General features: G+C 33.1%; 1 pseudogene; it reads right to left on the reverse strand.

The window, feature by feature from the left end:
- Nucleotides 1-899: 899 nt before the first annotated feature.
- LOC117215459 lies at nucleotides 900-2211 on the reverse strand (annotated as a pseudogene).
- Nucleotides 2212-9782: the final 7571 nt, after the last annotated feature.

A 9782-nucleotide genomic window follows, 5' to 3' on the forward strand; every position in this document is an offset into this window, starting at 1 on the left:
CGGAGTTGCAAGGGTAATTAATTTTGCAATCGGTTTTCCTTTGATATAGATGTGAATACAAATAGCCATTGATTGACAATATACCGAAGCAATTCTAGTTTAATTTGAAGTCATCGATCCTTTGATATTTTTGGAAGAATAGTAAAAGTACAGAGAAAACAAGAAAAAATGGCGTTAACTAAAAGATAGCTCCAATGTATCTCATAAATATTATCTATGTATCATTTGTAAGATGTAAGTGACCAAGATATCGAATTATACAAAAATTGTATGTAATGATTAATACTTGAACGTTACTTACATTTATGTACATGAAAATTTGATCTTTTATTAACTAAGTTATTGATCGACAAAATGACTTCCTACATAATTCTCCGCCTGAACTGAAATGCATATTTTTTTTTACGCAAGCCTTATGTGTAGCTAGCAACGAGCAACCAGATTAATTACTTTACACACGGTCGTATCTTGTTTGCTGTAGGCGAGTTCTCTCGTGTAATCAACGAAGTACTCAACTTTAAAGCGATAACAGAAGAACATTATTGTATCGATAAAAATCATGCTTTCTTCAAAGAAATATGTAACTCGTATTTTTTTTAAAGCAACCCTCATAACGCATTGAATAAAATAATCATACATTTTTTTTTGTTCAACATTTGTAAAATACGATATTATCAAGATCACCAAGGAGGTAATCTTCAATTCTTAATGAATATAATAAAAAACATAATTAATGATTGTTTGATGGTTTTATTATTATCTCTATAATACAAAAGCACAACATCGTGTCAACAGTTTATATAGTTCGTATGTTTCTGTAGGAATACACAAATAATAGTTCTCTATCACAACGTAATCTAAAGGGAAAACCCTAACTAAATGACAAAAATATCGGTAATAGCTGGAACTAATGAATGTTAAAAGCAATCAGTATATTCCATACAAACTTCCATCAACACGATTCGTTCTTCGTTCTCTCAACACACTAAGACCGCAATCTTTAAACGCTTATAAAACCATAAGCAATCGTGAAGTTTAGAATTCGCTAACTGGGCGTCTCTCAATCCAGTGTTTGATCTTGGGCAGAAGGAGGACCTTTTTCTCCAGCAGCTTCAGATTCTCGTAATTCTCGATCAGATCAGACTTGTACATAAAGTTCAAATAATCGAGCAGAGCAACGAATGTTAAATCAGCCCAAGAGAGAGTACCATCGTAGAAGTAGCCGTCATTTTCCTTCACTTGCTGGTCCAAACGTTCTAAAATGAACGGCAGCGTCTCTTCAGCAGCCTTGCGTTTTGCAGCTTTGACCTTCTCGTCCTCCTCATAGTGGAAGGCGGCAATTTCTGAAAATTTGTTTTCAGTTAAATACTATTCGCTAATGTTATACTAACTTGAATACAGTCTTGTGCGAAATTTAAATGATACTGAAGATAGAATTACAATCCTTTTTAATCCTTTGTCTTGTATTGTTGACATACGTGTATCGTTCGATTAAATCAAATATTAAATCGGATTTCAACTAATAAATACCTGAACAGATATGTACTATCTGTTATCAAGATTCTCATAAGATTTATGCAAAACAGCACTGGATACTCACTATGACGAATATCATGAATAGTATCAACAGTGGCATCAATATGAAGATTTGCCCAGTCAGTCTTTCCAGCTAAGTCATATTGTTTGGCTAAGTAACGGCAAATAGCTGTAGACTGAGCAACCTTCCTTCTATCAGCTACGAGCATAGGAAGCAGGCCATAAGGAGTCACTAAAAACATACAACTAATAGAATCAAAGATTCTATCGAACAAACAGATTATGATGCTTCTTAAATATCTAGCTTCCTGTTATCTGTTTTGGAAAGATATAATTTAATTTATTGATAATTTATCAGCAAACAAAGGGCATTGTCTCCTTAACAATACCTATTGTTCTCCCACATATCTTATAGAGCAATGGAGAGTAAACAATAATCTCTGTTATACTCTGCATAATTGTGTTCTACTTTATTTAGCTACTTTAGTTAAATTAGGAAAGATGAGATTTAAGAAACAGAATTTCTTTAAATTTTAAGCTTACAGGGCTTTATTTCTGGCCAGACGTCCTTTTTGATACGTTCATCTTCAAATGGAATACTAGCATAGCTGAAGAAGAACGGATTGGTTCTGCCAATGCCGTAACTGGGAAGTAAGTCAATTTATAGAGCGGCATCTTCCTGGAAGTATAATATATACAAAGTAAAAACAAAGAATCATTGATGACAAGAATTATATTATTACAAATTATGAAGTATAAGACAATTTAAGTAAAAAGCATCAACTACTAACTACTCGCATAGCTATTTGTATCTTTATATTTTAATATAGCTTAGATATAAAAAGAATATTATTTTTGGATGTAATAATGTATAAACTTGCGCCAAATATTATAACGAAATATTGCACTTTCTATTTAAGTAGGATAGACATATTACCGGCATTTATATTTTTTCTATAGCAATGAAATTGTTTATAAAAAAGTTTATAAGAAAACTATCAATTAATGCAAACAACGCATTTCAAAATATTAATTACATTCGCGCGATTCGTTATCCCTAGTATTAATTTAACCATATGGTCCTATACACCCAAGACCCTCTAACAGTAATTTAGTACCATTACTAGTCGTATGTACAATGTATGTTTGTATACAACTTTCGTAACTACAAAACATTCAGCAGTGATTATATATTCTTCCAAACATAAGAAACATTTTCTAATTGCATACTTAAATTTATCGATCAATTATGAACATATGATAAAATTTATTTCTTTCAACTACTAATTTTCAAATCCTCTGCTGTTCCGTTAATTGAACGACGCGCCGACTTTTCGTACAAGTATCTTGTATCTTATCTGTATTATTTAGTTATCAATAAAGAAGAAACATTTTCTAATTGTATACTTAAATTTATCGATCAATTATGAACATGTAATAACATTTATTTCTTTCAACTACTAATTTTTAAATCATCTGCTGTTCGGTTCATTGAAGGATGTCGGCTTTCTGTAGAAGTATTTCATATTTATTATTTAATTATGAATAAGGAAAAAACATACAAAATATAGTTTTTAAACGGTTTATTATTTATAAAGAGAAACTTTGACTCGGGATATATATACTATATATATACTATTTACTTACAATTTTTTTTTTTAAGACTTCAAAGTCGAAACAAGCACAGGAAATTTCCAAGCCGGTTAACAGAAACTTGAATGAGACAAAAATAACCTTTAGATATCTATATGTTCTTCTTCCCCCCTGTTGCTTCCACGTAACTCTTATCCTATTGGTGGAGCTGTGCTGATATGTGAAATTATGACTACATAAAAACATCCGGAAAGACTCATTGAATGATTTTATAGTTTAAAATTTTATAGTTTAAGGTTAATAAATTTCCATAAATTAAAGTTGAAAATTTATGAGAACATGTTTTCTGTAACAAAACTTAGTAAAAACAAACTAGTAAGGTTTATAGATTCTTTAATGATTATGTACGTATTCATAAACTAGTTCGATAAACATCGTTGGATAAAACGTCGAACAACACACAACATTGAAGCGCGACATTTCAAATTCAAGGACAAATATTGCGAACAAATGATATTAAATTTACAATAATCTCATGTAAGAAAAAATAAAAGGGATAAAGGTAGTACAGAAGATAGAAAAATCTATAAAACTGGTGGCTGGGAAATAGAAAATATATAAATTTATGTTATTAGAGTTTAGTACTTCTGTCGATCAATGTGTTACGACCGTTCGCGGAGAGACGCAGTCGCAGTAGCGAGAGGCGTAAATTCTCGCTACGATTCGGTGAATCGACGCCGCGACGTAGTCGTTCCCCTGTTTCGGTTAAGATAAGAGGTGGTTAAATGAATATGACACAGTATAGTAAGTTATATTTCACCGTTTATTCCAACAACTTATAACGAAGGCAGTTACGCTGGTGCGTATGTACGAGATGAATGAGTGACTGATCTGTGGGTGTGTCCTACCCGGTGGAAGGATATTGACCGTTCGAAGGATGTGAAATCAGAACTGTCTTGGGGGACGATGCTGTCTCGGAGGAAAGCTAAGGATGGGTGTGTCTAGCGCACGGGACCATCGGATTTGTTGGTGACGATTTTAGTTAGGAGAGTGAAGGAAGTGGCTTCGTTGTTAATTGGTTAACGAAGGGTCTTAACCGCCCTCGAGAGAATGTGGTTAGTGGGAGGAAAGTTGCAGCATACGTGAGAAAAACTAACTTTCCCTTGTCCAGTCGGGGTAGACAATAGTCTTTAGAAATTCTTCGGAAACAGACGTTTGTTTGGTTTGAAGGACCTTTTCTAGGAAATCTATGAGATTTATGGAAGGTACTTGAAACTATGGAGGATACGCTGCGAGTATCCGGTGACATCTCGTTGCCATATTGCTCGCGGTGCGACGTAACAAAATGGAATAGAAAGATTATACCACAGACGAAATTATACTTTATACTTTATTATACTTTATACTTTATTATTACATTACATCAATTGACATCTTTGGAATTACAACGATTCGATACACATTTTAACGTTTTAAACGTTTTAACGTTTAACATTCTAACATTCAGTTAGAACTTTGTATTGATTAGAGATATTGTAACGACCAGAAATATCGATACATATATCAATACTTTTACCTCGAAATTCGTAGATTCGTACTCTTCATTGTCCATACAAATTGTGTCATATATGTCCAAACCAAATTTAATTTCCAATTTAAAACCAAAATTCTTTTTCGAAAATGGCACTTCCAATTCTTCTTATTCTCACTATTTAATTGCTAGCCGTATCAAGTAACAACGAAAAAAATAATAATATCTAAACGTTAAGCAGGTCCATATTTTGGGGGATACAATTAAAAAAGTAAATCGTCGGTGGAATATTGTTTCATCTATCAAGAATTTTGGAAGATATAATTAGAAAGGGTAGAAAATTGTACTCCTTATCGAGCATTTTTTAAAATATGATTGAGAAAGTGGAATCTGGATAGAAAATTGTTTTACCTACGAAGCATTATAAAAAGTAAGTTTAATAAAACTATACCTTGGATATTTCATATATTTTTTCATATTATACGCATTCGTTAAAATTTTACACTCCCAAACATCCTGCTATACTTGCACAAAAAAGCGCAGTCTAGTAATATCCCCCTCACTGCTCCTCGCATTTTCTTTCTAATCATCTCTCGTTCGCTTTTCCTGATATTATTCTCAGCGTAAGTTCAGAGTGGCGGTTTTTAAACTCAGGAACGCGCGGCTGTTCGTTAAATGAAATATCAAACGTAAGAATTGCCGCAGTCTTAACGCGAGATAATTCATTTCGTGGCACAGAGCGCACGTCGTTGAATATTAATTCATATCTCATATAAGTTGCGAATAAAAAAAGCAGATAAAAGAGGACAAAAATCCGATAATTACCGCGAATCTTTACGCAATTTCAAGAAATACAAAAGAAATTTGTTTGTAAGCATGCTACTAAGTATTATTAGAAGTACTGTACTTTCGATATTTTACATATTCTTGCATATTTTCTACATTTTTCTGTATTTTTGTATCCTTAAACTTTCCGTAAACGCGTAAACGTCTGCGTTCTGACAATGACAAGGAAGATTCTACTGATAAAAATAAAGCATCGAATTTCACCGAACTCCCAGAAATCAGATCACATAAATTAAAAAGAAAGAACAAAAGAAAATACAAATATATATATATATATACATACGTAGCCACAAATCAATTTGGATCACGACAGATAAAATAGGTAGCAATAATGTCTCCACGAACATTATCATAATTTATTGGAATTTACATAAAAGCCAAAGAATGCTATTGTTTCAATGACACGGCGTTTTGTCGAGTTAGATAAATATGAATTGTGTGTTTGAACAAGTGTTCGGTCGTGTTTCACGCGACGAAAAAGGAAATCACAAGACAAGGTGTCGCCTCGTTGGAAGCAACAAATCGCAATACGAGGGTGGAAATTGGGTGACACCGGGAGGATTACGAGGGATGAGAAATCTGTCGAGAGCGTGAAAGGCTCGCGGTCACCGGGTTTCTCCAGTTCTGTCGCTTTTAACGCCGAGTTCTTCCGCTTCGAGGATAGAAGCTGCGAAATATCGAGGCCATTGTCCAAAGATTTTCAAGAATATCCGATGCAACGTCTTGAAATTTACGAGAGCAAGTCTGATAAATTCTTATCTCTGGTCCATTCGTGGCCAACTTTTTAATACCCTCGTAACTTGTAACGACAAATAAAAATATTGGTACAGGCCAATTTTTTTTTTGGATAAAATCTTGTGTGAATTTACGATTCTTCGTTTAATTTTTTTCCCTTATTGTCTTTACATATTTGGAGTTTAAACGCGTTATAAGTACGTTTTTTTTTTTAACATGATTACGTAGAATTCTTATTCTGAATAAATTATTTGTTTCCGCTTCATAACTGTTTCTAAATTACAGTGCATTTAATCTTGAAATGCACAGTAACATTTTACACTTTTTACGTTCTAAGGAATTCTCAGGATCGGTTAAAAATTAAATTACAGTAATGGTAATACTCAATATTAATGTCAGACGTGGATACTTCACTGTTTTGTATAATAATTTGTTATCTTGGCATCGATCAAGGTATTTAATATACAAAGCGTACAGATTAATAAGAATTTTAATTAATCCTTCTTCTATAGTATTCGCCGTTCCTTTCGAGCTCGTACCAATTCAAATAGACTTTCGAATAGATTTCAAAGATTTGTCTGTTCAAATAAAACGCGATCTTTTTTATTTCCCTATCAGTCGTCCCGTTACTGTTCCGTTGTTTCCAACAGATTGCAGATTCGTTTAAAAAACATTTGTAACGAAAAACAAACCCACTCGCAGAAATGTTATTCAATATCGCATTTATAACTTTCATAGACATCCTCCTCTCATTGCTATCATTGTAAACAGATTGAAACTTCGTTTGCAAACACTCGCGATTAAAAAAAAAAAAAAAAGAAGAATTAATCTTAAACAATTTTATCTTGTGTTCCATTTATAATTTTCATAATTGTCTTCCCGACGTTGTATCATTTTAAATGGCTTTTTTCTATCCATCTATGTTGCAGCGAGATCAACGGTCCTAATTACTAAATTGCACGATGTGTTCATACAAATTCACTTTTTATGAACGCGATGAAACGAAATGAAACCTAAGTAGAGATTTGTTTTCTCATGAAGTATAACGAGTTTTATACTTTGGATAGATTGCCTCGTTGTGAGAAGGTCTTAATCGTTTATAATTGCGATTTAGTAATTGCAATAAGTCATATTTTTAAGAAACGTTCTCACATGCTGTCACACACTCTAATTAGAAAAGGATCATGAAACATTCGGTTTATGATATTATTTGTTGGTAAATCTTCCTGCTTCCGGAAACTTTTTTAAATATGAAAATATTTATATACAAAATTAAATATTTTTTTCAATATCAACACTTCTTGCGTTTATGTTGTCCTAGTCAGAATTATATTATTTCGTGTATCCTGTTGCTTTTTATACGATAGTCCCCCGTTGGCCGCGGATTCGTTATCAAGCCTGAGGCCCTCGTCACTAGTGTAACTATCGACAATAAAGGTACCCCACGCGCGACCGGACGATGGAGAACTTCAACGCAGAACCGCTACCTCCCGCGAGCCCTCCCCGGGAGGGCGCTTCGAGCTCGGACTCGGAGATTCAGACTCGACATATATATTATTATATATATATTATATATACTATTATATCTATATAATATATGTATTTATATCTAAAAATATACGTACAAATATATCTATTTAAAAAGATAAAGTTGACCGTCATATATCGCCAATAATATCGCGTGCGTATAAAGAAACTAATTACATTTAATTCCTTTTTTACATTTATTTACTTTTTATTATTATTTTTTTCACAACTAATTACATTTAATTATTACATTTACATACATTTAACTATTATTACATACATTTACATACATTTAATTATTATTTTTTTCATAATTACATCTCGTTTGAAATATTTTTCGACATAATTAATTGTTTCAAAAACACATATTCCAGCCTTCTAAATGATTTATTTTGCGTATTATACGAATTATTCCATCTATAAATAAATTGTTCTCTCTACGCACAAACACGCACACAGTCTGTTAATTACACGAGTTAATTGTAACATTTTTCTCGATAAGTTGACAGAGCAAGGAAAATGAGCGACGAACATACCTACAAACTAATCTACTTCAATGCCCGTGGTCGTGCCGAACATATACGGTACATATTTGCATATACTGGCATCGAGTATACCGACGAGAGGATCCCCGAAGAACTCTGGCCTGAATACAAGGATTGTAAGCGTGAAGAATCGATTTTTACTTTCATCGTTCAACTCTCAGGTATCTACCATTTACTCAAACTTTTCTGTATATAAAACTTTCGTTTCACGTGCAGGCTAAACTTACTTAAAGTAAAATTTCATACGGAATAAAGTCGAACTTTTCATTAAGTTTTGCTTCCGTAATATCGTGTTTATCGAATACCAACTTAATTCACTTACGATTCTCGAATTTTTGTGTTGCAATCTTTATTGTTTTCAATGAATCGAAGCATTTCGAATATTTTGAGAAAACCATAAATAGGTGACTTAAAATAGGAATACAAAAATACTTCTACGTTTCTCGTTAATTTAAAAACTTTTTAGGACTTGTCGGAAAAAAAGGATAAAAAATTGAAATCAGTTCGGAAATGAACAAGAACATAGCTAAAAAGTCGAAAGAACAAAGCAGACATAAAATTCGATCTTCTGTTGCGACATTTCTATCGTAAATGGTATAATAAAAGTTTTACGCAGCATAGTCTTCGATATAATCTTATATGTCGCTTGCAAATAGAGAAACAAAAAATCAACGTAAGTCTGTAAATCAATCCTGTCGGTGTAAAACACAAAATTACGTTCGCAATAGACATTCGATTTATATTCCTTGCATTTCAATTTTCATTACAAGAACCGTGTACATTTTCTAATATTTTTTCCGTGTCTGGTATTATCTTTTATCCTTGATTTTAAAAACTTTAGGTTCTTCCCAACAGTCAAAAACACGCGATACCCTGTCCATCGTAATCGTAAGAAAAGAAAAAAAGGAGAAAGAAGACATTTCTGTATTTCTTTACTAGGCCATGTTGATTAAAACCGAAATGATTTCGATTCATCTATTCACAAGAACGCAACGGCCTCGGAAGCTGTCTTGTGATTTCCTATCGATCGTTTCCCTCTACACAGTGTTCATATGAGCCATGTTTGTTCTTAGCAATGCCTTATAAAAAGCTGCCTGTGCTGGAGATAGGCGGGAAACCGGTAGCGCAGAGTAACGCTGTGGCGCGATACTTGGCGAGGAAGTACGATCTAATGGGAAAGAACGAATGGGATGCGATGATATGCGACGTGCTCGTCGATACTCTTGGAGATTTGAAGCAAGGTGAGTAACTGATGAGATGACTTTGCATTTGTCTCACCACAGAGACAGACGTTCAAGAATTCATTGTGAAAAGACGAGTACAAACAAGATACGTATGTCTTTCCGTTAAGAGAATGTTACAGTTTGTTTGCAAAAGTCAGTTTTTAGATTATAGAATCGTAGATAGAATTTAGAGGATAGAAACTTTTAGTAGTCACTTTTAGTTTAGTAAATTCTTATCGACAATAA

Source organism: Bombus bifarius, unplaced genomic scaffold (assembly GCF_011952205.1).
Source record: "Bombus bifarius isolate JDL3187 unplaced genomic scaffold, Bbif_JDL3187 scf7180000009630_frag, whole genome shotgun sequence".
NCBI classification, from domain to species: domain Eukaryota; kingdom Metazoa; phylum Arthropoda; class Insecta; order Hymenoptera; family Apidae; genus Bombus; species Bombus bifarius.